This window comes from Oncorhynchus kisutch, linkage group LG13 (genome assembly GCF_002021735.2).
Source record: "Oncorhynchus kisutch isolate 150728-3 linkage group LG13, Okis_V2, whole genome shotgun sequence".
NCBI classification, from domain to species: Eukaryota; Metazoa; Chordata; class Actinopteri; order Salmoniformes; family Salmonidae; genus Oncorhynchus; species Oncorhynchus kisutch.
This window is the reverse complement of record NC_034186.2, coordinates 42,659,825-42,671,919: the sequence shown is the minus strand read 5'-3', so window position 1 is coordinate 42,671,919 and position 12,095 is coordinate 42,659,825.

The following is a 12,095-nucleotide window of genomic DNA, read 5'->3' as shown; positions in this document are numbered from 1 at the left end:
CGAGCCAGGCCTAATTGCCCAACATCAGTGCCCGACCTCACTAATGCTCTTGTGGCTGAATGGAAGCAAGTCCACACAGAAATGCTCCAACATCTAGTTGAAAGCCTTCTCGGACGAGTTGAGGCTGATATAGCAGCAAAGGTGGACCAACTCCCTTATAATGCTCATGATTTTGGAATGAGATGTTGGACGAGCAGGTGTCCACATACCTTTGGTAATGTAGTGTATTATTATGGCAGTGGCACACATTTTTGTCACGTCGATTGACTTCATTTTGAGACAGGTTCATGTTCAGGTTCATGTGGACTGCTCTTTTTATATACACTAAGCGTGAGCGACACCATGTGGTTAACTGATGCATTGTTGCGTGGTGAAAACGTTCCATACTTTTCTGTTTTATTTGAGTGTTCTAACATTCTCATTCCAATGACAGATTGTATGTAATGACATTCAACGTAGAGTGTTGTCACAATGTTCTATGATTGCTTGTTGATGTTTCAAAAGCAAGTGCACCGACTCATGCTCAACATTGCATAGGCTAGAATTGTGTTTTAAATGCGAGAATACGTTTGGTCATTGACTTGAATTACCTCTCTATTGTAAAGGGCATTAGGAGAAATTTAAGTGTTTTCCACTGATCTATTTTGCATTTAGGCTACATTTTCTCTTCTATACAGCTACACTATAGACTAGTTTGAGTTTTCAGACTAAGGTTCATTTTGCTCAGCTATAATGTACACTGAGTATACCAAACATTAGGAACACCTTCCTCATATTGAGTTGCACCCTTTGCCTTCAGAACAAGCTCAAAAGGACAGGGCATGGACTCTACAAGGTTGTCGAAAGGGTTCTACAGGGATGCTGGCCCTTGTTGTCTCCAATGCTTCCCACAGTTGTTTCCCCTTCATCTACACTGATTGAAGTGTATTTAATTAGTGACATCAATAAGGGATCATAGCTTTCACCTGGATTCACCTGGTCAGTCTGTGTCATGGAAAGAACAGGTGTTCTTAATCTTTTGTATAATCTGTGTATTTTCCCCAGTTATCTGAGGAGACTTTGAAAACCAACAGATCCTGAGAGGACTATTTGGCCAGTTCAAATAGTTTATAAAACTGTCACTGGTTTTCAGACACTCAAATCTTACATTTGTCTTTTTTTTAAAACTATATTTTTTAAATGGCCCATCTGCCATGTCTAAGCAAGTGCAATGCTTGAACGTTTGAGCAAATTAATCACCTGGGCTCACTGCCATGGCTCCCACTGTCCCCACAAGCTCTCACACAAAATTAATTGGAGATGTGAGGATGGCCATGGCTACGATTGGGAATTCACACTTGCCACAGAGGTGAAAGTTGTGGAGGAAGAGAGGAGGATGTGGGTCATAGGAGCCAGAGGGAAATTATACAATGCCTATCCTCAGATGAGGAGGAGGAGGGGGAGATTGATTATGCACCATTCACAGGGAATATCATGAATGAAACTGGGGATGAATCTGACGTTAGCCACTGCAGCCTTGTGACCTGTGTGTCAAGAGAAGGAGGAGATGCCCCAGTGAGAAAGCCAGAAGAGGCCTTGACTGGAAACAAAGGCAGGAAGCCCAAGCAGCAGAGAGCGGTGAAACAACCTTTTGTTTTCTAGGAGGATTGTTCAAGAGGACCCCAAAGGCAATATCCACATGGAAGTTTGGGTGGAGCAGGAGCATAAGAACAAGGAGTCAAACCATTGAGAGGAGGGCAGTCCTAATGGACTATTCTTTACATCACCCGTCTCCTGAACTCTGCCCTTTCAGAAATTGAGTGCGACCCCAGAAGATAAGAAGTGGTCGACCTCTAAAGGTGGATAGGGTGCCCCGTCCCCTTCTAAACCCAAGCCCCTTTTCCAGGGCCAGGGTGAACCCCGCAGGCAGTGCTCCAGTAGTGCTGTCCTCTTCCCTCCTACATCCCAGAGGTCTGGTGCGGCGGCAGTGCACCCTGCTTCTGATAAATGCAAAGTGAAGGCAATACCCAAGAAACTAGCAGAGAAAAGTGAGCATACTATATCTGCTGCAGAAATTATTGGGCAGAATTACTTTTGCACCTGCTTTGTCCAGAGGTTACAGCAATTATATGTGTATGTGTGTAGCACTTCACAGTGGTTATAAATAACATGGTAATAGTAAACTCAGCAAAAAAATAAACGTCCTCTCACTCAACTGTGTTTATTTTCTCCAAACTTAACATGTGTAAATATGTGTATGAACATAACAAGATTCAACAACTGAGACATAAACTGAACAAGTTCCACAGACATGTGACTAACAGAAATGGAATAATGTGTCCCTGAAATAAATCAAAAGTAACAGTCAGTATCTGGTGTGGCTACCAGCTGTATTAAGTACTGAAGTGCATCTCTTCCTCAAAGACTGCACCAGATTAGCCCTTCTTGCTGTGAGATGTTACCCCACTCTTCCACCAAGGCACCTGCAAGTTCCCGGACATTTCTGGGGGGAATGGCCCTAGCCCTCACCCTCCGATCCAACAGGTCCCAGATGTGCTCAATGGGATTGAGATCCGGGCTCTTCACTGGCCATGACAGAGCACTGACATTCCTGTCTTGCAGGAAATCACGCACAGAACGAGCAGTATGGCTGGTGACATTGTCATGCTGGAGGGTCATGTTAGGATGAGCCTGCAGGAAGGGTACCTCATGAGGTAGGAGGATGTCTTCCCTGTAACGCACAGCGTTGAGATTGCCTGCAAGCTCAGTCCGATGATGTTGTGACACACCGCCCCAGACCATGACGGACCCTCCACCTCCAAATCGATCCCGCTCCAGAGTACAGGCCTCGGTGTAACGCTCATTCCTTCGACAATAAACGCGAATCCGACCATCACCCTTGGTGAGACAAAACCGCGAGTTGTCAGTGAAGAGCACTTTTTGCCAGTCCTGTCTAGTCCAACGACGGTGGGTTTGTGCCTTTAGGCGACGTTGTTGCCAGTGATGTCTGGTGAGGACCTGCCTTACTACAACAGGCCTACAAGCCCTCAGTCCAGCCTCTCTCAGCCTATTGCGGACAGTCTGAGCACTGATGGAGGGATTGTGCGTTCCTGGTGTAACTCGGGCAGGTGTTGTTGCCATCCTGTACCTTTCTCGCAGGTGTGATGTTCGGATGTACAATCCTGTGCAGGTGTTGTTACACGTGGTCTGCCACTGCGAGGACGATTAGCTGTCCATCCTGTCTCCCTGTAGCGCTGTCTTAGACGTCTCACAGTACGGATATCACAATTTATTGCCCTGGCCACATCTGCAGTCCTCATGCCCCCTTGCAGCATGCCTAAGGCACGTTCACGCAGATGAGCAGGGACCCTGGGCATCTTTCTTTTGGTGTTTTTCAGAGTCAGAAGAAAGGCCTCTTTAGTGTCCTAAGTTTTCATAACTGTGACCTTAATTGCCTACCGTCTGTAAGCTGTTAGTGTCTTAACGACCATCCCACAGGTGCATGTTCATCAATTGTTTATGGTTCATTGAACAAGCATGGGAAACAGTGTTTAAACCCTTTACAATGAATATCTGTGAAGTTATTTGGATTTTTACGAATTATCTTTGAAAGACAGGGTCCTATAATTGTGTACGTTATAGTTACTCACAATGAATATTACTTTCAATATAAATGGTATGTGGGCAAGGTATGTAATGTGTGATTGTTATTTGTTTATGTTTTATTCAGGCGGACCAAATAAAGTGAATCCCAACCCGGGCAATATCATGAGCTTTGTCCCACGACTAAACTCTCAAAACCATCCAGGGGCCCGTTGCCCAGGCAGCCTTTCTATCGCCGACCTAGACAGGTTATTGGTCCCCTTTTTCCAGTACGTGTGGGAGGAGTTCCTGAGCAGGAACACCCTTACAACTTACGCCCCCTTATGCTGGATCGTGATCTACAGAACCAAGGGTGCAGCTTCAGTATCTGGAAGTCAGATGAGTTCACGAACACCATTAGGGCACTGAATAACTGCTGTCAGCACTTGAAGCAGAGGGAGTGGGACAGAGCCATCCGGGTGATCCAGAGCTTGAGGAGAGAAGAGGAGGCGACACTAAGGCAGGCAAGGTTCCTGTCTAGAGCCACACCGGACGGGCTGCTCAACTTGGTCCTGCTCAACAATCTCAAAGCCTTTGGGAAGTTCTACCTTCAGGGAGTCTGGCTCGGGCATATCTCTAACTTCCACATGACCACGGAGACCCACCTATGTTCAGGCGATGGGGGAAAACTGGAATACCTGGAGTGGAACAATACTCATTTCCCAGACCAGTGGCCCGTACGGATGCACGGCCTGGCCGATGATTCAGAACGCTGCCCTCTGCGGGACTACAAGCTCTATGTATCCAAGCGTGTTGGAAGCCACCTGATCACCACTGATGCAATGTATTGTTGCCCACTGAGCCAGTCTGGGGGCTGGTATGATTATTGGTTCCACTGCCAAGCCATGCCCAAACCTCGCCTGGACAAGATTATCAAGGCTCTGAGCCACCATATCCTGTCCGTTCGTAATAAGAAGGCAGCAGCCGTATATTAATAAAAAACTGAGCAGGTCACACAGAAGAACATTACTTGTATTTTTGTATACTGTACATGCATACATATATTTCAAGTGTAATATCCAAGCATGACGTGTGTCATTGGATGCTTTGTATGCTATGTTATTGTTGAAATTGTAACGAGTGTGCTGAGAGTCGGGAAGCAAGTTCAGGGAGTGAGTGTTTTTTTTTATAAATAAAAGAAACAATGAACACAAAACACAAACAACGCACCGATATGAAAACAGAGTTAATAACACCTGAGGAAAGAACCAAGGGGAGTGACAGATATAGGGAAGTAGGTGATGGAGTCCAGCTGAGTGTCATGAGGTGCAGGTGACAGGTGTGCGGGATAATCAGCAGCCTGATGACCTAGAGGCCTGAGAGGGAGTATACGTGACAGTACCCCCTCCTCGACGTGCGGTTCCAGCCGCAGGACGCCGTCAAAGGAGACGAACTCGGGGCTTAGGAGCGGACCAGTCACACTTGCTGATGCGCGAGAACCTGTCACGCCAGCGGAGGTACGGGAACCTGTCGAGTCAGCTGGGGCGCGGGAACTTGACAGATCGGTTGAGGCAGGGGAGCCTGGCGATCCGGCTAAGGCATGAAAACCAGACGAGCCGGCTGAGGCAGGGGGGCCTGGCGATCCGGCTGAGGCATGAGAGCCTGGCGATCCGGCTGAGGCATAAGAGCCTGTAGCAGTTCCCGGACCAGATGTCATTACTCTGACACAAAGAATAAAATAAAAAAACTCCTTGATGCTTCCCTTAGTTGAGGTGTTATTCTGTAACGAGTGCGCTGAGAGTCAGGAAGCAAGTTCGGGGAGTGAGTGGTTTAATAAAAGAAACAATGAACATGAAACACAAACAACGCACCGACATGAAAACAGAGCCAATAACACCTAAGGAAAGAACCAAGTGGAGTGACAGATATTGGGAAGATAATGGTGAGGCGCAGGTGCGCGAGACGATGGTGACAGGTGTGCGGGATAATCAGCAGCCTGATGACCTAGAGGCCGGAGAGGGAGTAAACGTGACAGAAATACTCATAAATAGAATTAGAAAACCATTTTTCTTATATTCATCATGGTGATTTCTTTAAGTTACATCAGCCACTCTCATACTGTAAATAACCTTCATTCAGTTCACTCATATTTTGTTTATTGTAGCCTTCACGCTGTAGCCTGCATGAGAGACAGTTAAAACCTCTTAAAGATCAGACCCTTTTTTCCCATTTTCGCCTAAAATGACATACCCAAATCTAACTGCCTGTAGCTCAGGAACTGAAGCAAGGATATGCATATTCTTGATACCATTTGAAAGCAAACACTTATAACATATAACACATTAGATCTGGTAAGAGATAATACAAAGAAAAAACATACAAAGAAAAAACATAATACAATAAAAAAAACATTTTTATTTTATTTTTTGTTCCATGATCTTTGAAATGCAAGAGAAAGGCCATTATAAAACTTAGGAGTCTTGGCACAATTTAGATTTTGACCACTAGATGGCAGCAGTGTATGTGCAAAGTTTTAAACTGATCCAATGAACAATTGCATTACTGTTCAAAATGTTGTATCAAGTCTGCCCAAATGTGCCGATTTGTTCAATTGATACATGTTCAAGTACATAACTAACTGTCCTGGGAAATTGTCTTGTTACAACGTCATGCCAACCACATTAGCGCACTTTAGCTCAACCGTCCCGCCGGGGGGACACCAATCCCATAGAGGTTTAAGAAATGAGAAGAGAGAGAGTACCTCACAATCATATAATTCAATAGAACACACCTCTATGTTCACACACATATCTTACTTGTCAAGAAGATCACACATGCTAATGGTACATTAGCAGCTAGTGGTGAAATGAAAAACGGTAAAAAGCTGCCCCTTTTTAGTCTAGATAGAGAAGACTTTAGTCTTGGATGTAGACTTTAGTCCTGTACGTACACATTAACTGAAACGGATCTATTATTTATAATGACGTTCAGGATAGAAGTACACCTTTAAGAGAGCATAATAGTTGGGTCTAGGAGCGAGAGAAACAGGATATGGAAAGGAATGTAACATATCAAGACTGATTGTAAATGAGAGAAAAAAGTAATAATTGTTAAACAAAATCTCTTTGAGCATACAGCATATATCTCAGTATTTTAATTATTTATTTTGTACAGTCACTTTATCAAGGGTGTCAATAATTCCAGAACCCACTGTAGTTCCCATCTTATTAAAAAATATATAGATATCAGAATGTCAATTTATTAATATGAAACTCTGTGTAACTGTGGAAACCACTTTGGGGAGTATTAGTTTGCAGATTTTTTCTGTTTTCTAACTGTTCACTTAACCAAGCACCTGATAAATCTATCTTTAGATTTTCACTATGGCTGAAGATACACCACATTAATTAAGAGTATATTGATGCACCATCAAAATGTATCCGTTTAAACTAGAGATATTGTGTTTTTTAAACGGGCTGCATCGCAATCCACCATGTCGGCCTTTTGCATCTGCGGTGGAAGGTGGCCATGCTACAGCGATGTTTATCTGACCATGAGACATCCCGGAAATCGGTCTTCTCACGTCTGTAGCATCCAAACGGTTTGTGACCATGCTAACCTTTATGACCACTCTATGGAAACGGGAGACTCTCACGAACACGATGGTGTTCTCTGTTTTCTCTACAACCCCCACAAGTGTCACAGGACTCCTCTAAAGGTAACCCATAAACAAATGGAAGAATGGGCCTCCCGAGTGGCTCAGTGGTCTAAGGCACTGCATCGCAGTGCTAGCTGTGCCACTAGAGAACCTTGTTTGAGTCCAGGCTCTGTCGCAGCCGGGAGACCCATGAGGCAGCACACAATTGGCCAAGCGTCGTCCGGGTTAGGGGAAGGTATGGCCGGCAGGGATGTTCCTATCCGATCGCGCACTAGAGACTCCTGTGGCGGACCGGGCGCAATGCACGCTGCGTGCGGCTGGCTTCCGGGTTAAGCGGCCGTTGTGTCAAGAAACAGTGCGGCTTGGCTCGGTTGTGTTTCAGAGGACGCACAGCTCTCGACCTTCGCCTCTCCTGAGTCCATATGGGAGTTTCAGTGATGGGACAGGACTGTAACTACCAATTGAGGAGAAAAAGGGGTTAAAAAAATTATATCAAAAATATATATAAATTGGAAGTATGGAGGCAATTTTGTGCCAACAAAAATAAGGGATTAAATGTGTCCAAAAATTATATATTTCCTGAGCTTTCTTATATCTCCTAGATATTGGACAGACACTTCAAAATCTTTTTTTGGGTGTGTCCCCCATTCGGGGTGTCCCCCATTCAATTTACTTCCACCATCGGTGAAAGTAATTTATGGAAAAATAATGACACATTTTCTTCCCTAAACCAGATAAGTTCTGAACTACAAATATGCCGCCATTTTGTAGTTTATTTTTTAATCCTAACCGGATGCTTATTAATATCTTTGCCAATATCATTCTAATATGCGTGCAAATTCATATGTACCTCCATTAAAATCTACATAATGCTGTATCAGCACATACCAACTCAATGTTTGAACTGGGGCACTTTTTAAAATGTGTTTTTCAGTCATTAATATTTAAGCCTGAAATATTGGAGCCTCATAATTTAATTAGGGTCCTTAGTAATCCTTCATGTCAAATAATGTTTGGATATGTTCATCTGTTCTTGACTTACAAATCATTCAAGTTTGGATAAATTGCAAAAGTGCAGTAGTTCTGCAGGTGGTACCACAGACCACTTCTCAGTTCCTATGCTTCCTGGCTGATGTTTTGGTCACTTTTGAATGCTGGCGGTGCTTTCACTCTAGTGGTAGCATGAGACGGAGTCTACAACCTACACAAGTGGCTCAGATAGTGCAGCTCATCCAGGATGGCACATCACTGCGAGCTGTGGCAAGAAGGTTTGGTGTGTCTGTCAGCGTAGTGTCCAGAGCATGGAGGCACTACCAGGAGATAGGCCAGTACATCAGGAGACGTGGAGGAGGCCGTAGGAGGGCAACAACCCAACAGCAGGACCGCTACCTCCGCCTTGGTGCAAGGAGGAGCACTGCCAGAGCCCTGCCAAATGACCTCCAGCAGGCCACAAATGTGCATGTGTCTGCTCAAACGGTCAGAAACAGACTCCATGAGGGTGGTATGAGGGCCCGGCGTCCACAGGTGGGGTTTTTGCTTACAGCCCAACACCGTGCAGGACGTTTGGCAAATTCGCCACTGGCGCCCTGTGCTCTTCACAGATGAAAGCAGTGAGCACGTGACAGACGTGACAGAGTCTGGAGACGCCGTGGAGAATGTTCTGCTGCCTGCAACATCCTCCAGCATGACCGGTTTGGCGGTGGGTCAGTCATGGTGTGGGGTGGCATTTCTTTGGGGGGGCCGCACAGCCCTCCATGTGCTCGCCAGAGGTAGCCTGACTGCCATTAGGAACCGAGATGAGATCCTCCGACCACTTGTGAGACCATATGCTGGTGCGGTTGGCCCTGGGTTCCTCCTAATGCTAGACCTCATGTGGCTGGAGTGTGTCAGCAGTTCCTGCAAGAGGAAGGCATTGATGCTATGGACTGGCCCGCCCGTTCCCCAGACCTGAATCCAATTGAGCACATCTGGGACATCATGTCTCGCTCCATCCACCAACGCCACGATGCACCACAGACTATCCAGGAGCATGCCCAGGCATTGTAGGGAGGTCATACAGGCACGTGGAGGCCACACACACTACTGAGCCTAATTGTGACTTGTTTTAAGGACATTACATCAAAGTTGGATCAGCCTGTAGTGTGGTTTTCCACTTTAATTTTGAGTGTGACTCCAAATCCAAACCTCCATGGGTTGATCAATTTGATTTCCATTGATCATTTTTGTGTGATTTTGATGTCAGCACATTCAACTATGTAAAGAAAAAAGTATTTAATAAGAATATTTCATTCATTCAGATCTAGGATGTGTTATTTTAGTGTTCCCTTTATTTTTTTGAGCAGTGTATTTGGACTGTAAATACTTATGATTTGAAAATTGTGCAGCATGATGTAAAAGTGGGTATCGAAGGAGGTGCTATCAGATTTAAGAGATTAGATTGAAACACTTAAAAAATAAACACACACCTTGCTCCTGGAAGGTAAGGGACCCCTCATCATCCTGATGAATTAAGGTTGTCTGGGGACAAGGGGCAATAAAACCCTTCAAACTGACACTGGCCCAATACAGTACCTTCAGCAGAGAGCATGCTGTCGACCATTGTCTCTCTTTTCCCCCCACTTTTGTGCACACAAGGTCTGCCTCTCTGCCCAAGTCACCTTTGAGGTTACATACAATCTGGCCCTGTGAAACTCCCCAGCACCTGCTCTAGGTCCTGCATCAGGGAGTCTTGTGGAGATTTTTTTTTTTTAAGTATAAAAATTTAATGACAGAATTGATGAAAAGAATAGCTTGGCTGTATTAAGTTTTTAAAAGTTTGGCATGGCATATGTTTGGCATTCTAGCATACTGTACCTGTATCTTGTGGGGATAGGTGCAAGAGCATGGGTACTGCAGGAGGATGGGTACTGGTACTCAAAACTATTAAATAAAAATGGTGTTATTTATATAATGTAACTTAAAGGCATTAGTATAAATGAGTTTTTTGGGTGACGAGATAGGAATCCACTTTGACAGATATATGTCATCAAATGATGATATAAACTGTAGGTCATTATATTAGATACATATGTCATTCAATTACAAGTCCATGACTATGTGGTTTTAATGTACCGTAGCTGTGGTTCCTCTTATTTTGGGAGTGATATAACATTTTGAATCTATTTTTAATACATACCTAAGAGTTCATGCCTGCAAGACAGAGGCTTAGGTTACAGTCAATCGGTCCGAGCATTTGAACATTTTATATCACTACTTTGTATTTAATACCACATTGAAATAAAAGCCAGTGAGCCAGCAAAAAATCGTTAGTATTTTGCAACAGCATTTAGAAGTAGTTAGAAATGTCCTAACAAGGTAGTCATGCTGCCTGACAGTTGAACGACACTAGCCTTGATGAGGCCCTTACTCTTTGGGGGTTGTTGTGTGTAGTGTGATTTCCTCAGGGTCAAGCGACCTGGCTTCACCCTACCTCAGGTCAATACCCCCTCCTACCATTTGCTAATCTGATGCACAGGGTAGGATAGTGCATGAGGGTCAAATGCATGTCCTGTTAAAGCTGAATAATTTGTTAGAGAAGCACAGGTTGTGTCTTGTGAACCGAGGGACTAGTGTAACGATCCTAGCCTTGATAAGTCTGTTAAGAAATCCCGCAAGGGAGATCTCGCTCTTGGCATCTCTCTTGGAGTTTCTTTAGTGCAGGGTTTCCCAACCACATTTTACGTTTTAACCCGTATTGGGTCATTAAAGGTCAAATAAAAATTAAGTCAACAAGGAAAAGGATTCGTTATTGTGGGGATAGGTGAATTTTCTTATTGTGGGATTTCATTATATTGGGGCGGCAGGGTAGCCTAGTGGTTAGAGCGTTGGACTAGTAGCCAGAAGGTTGCAAGTTCAAATCCCCGAGAAGGTACAAATCTCTTGTTCTGCCCCTGAACAGGCAGTTAACCCACTGTTCCTAGGCCGTCATTGAAAATAAGAATTTGTTCTTAACTGACTTGCCTAGTTAAATAAAGGTTAAAAAAATAAATAAATAATAATAATAAACATACTGTATAAAAGCAAAAGTTAACACTCAAATGTTTCTGTTGTTAATCTGCTATAATTCACTCAAATATTCGTTGTGAGCAATCCCGGTATTATTAGTTATGAACTATATTTGTATATTCACATTTGCACAATTGATATACAGGCAGCAAAAAGAGACTTAGTTTACAGTTTTAAATGTGCAGACACCAGTGTAACTATGGAATCAGTTATATGGGACACATACAGGCAAAAAATAAACTAGCTACAGTACACCATCAAAGATCTAATTAAAATAGTTTATTATATGGTATGTATTATATGCAGAGTAATTTCTTATTTTAAGTTGGGTGAAGTATTCCACACAACCACTGAAGTGTAATAACAACGAACACAACACTATCAGTTCCGGTACAAATGACGATAGTAAGTTCCGGTACTACGGAATAATGGGAGATTGAGTTTCACAGTCCGTCACTCACAGCCCGCCACTTTTAAGTCATGAAATAAATAACTCAATAATTCACAAAACAATTATTTCCATGTGCTTAAACAATTGATATTATTGTCTTTTTACATAATTAATAACAGCGAGTAGCTAGCTAAAAAGCCCCAAATGTTCATTTTGAACCAAAAAGCTAACGTTAGCATACAAGATACGGTTGGCCAGAGTGAATAAATATCACTTGTCTACAAGGTGAACCAATACGCGTAACTAGTTTAAATAAAATAAGAGTTTAGAGTTATACGGGTCGAAATACAGAAAATGCTATATTACGGCTCAATTCTTGTCCGATGGCGAACCTTGCGTTCTAACAGTAAAATAGCTAGCTACATCCAAATAAGCAGTTAT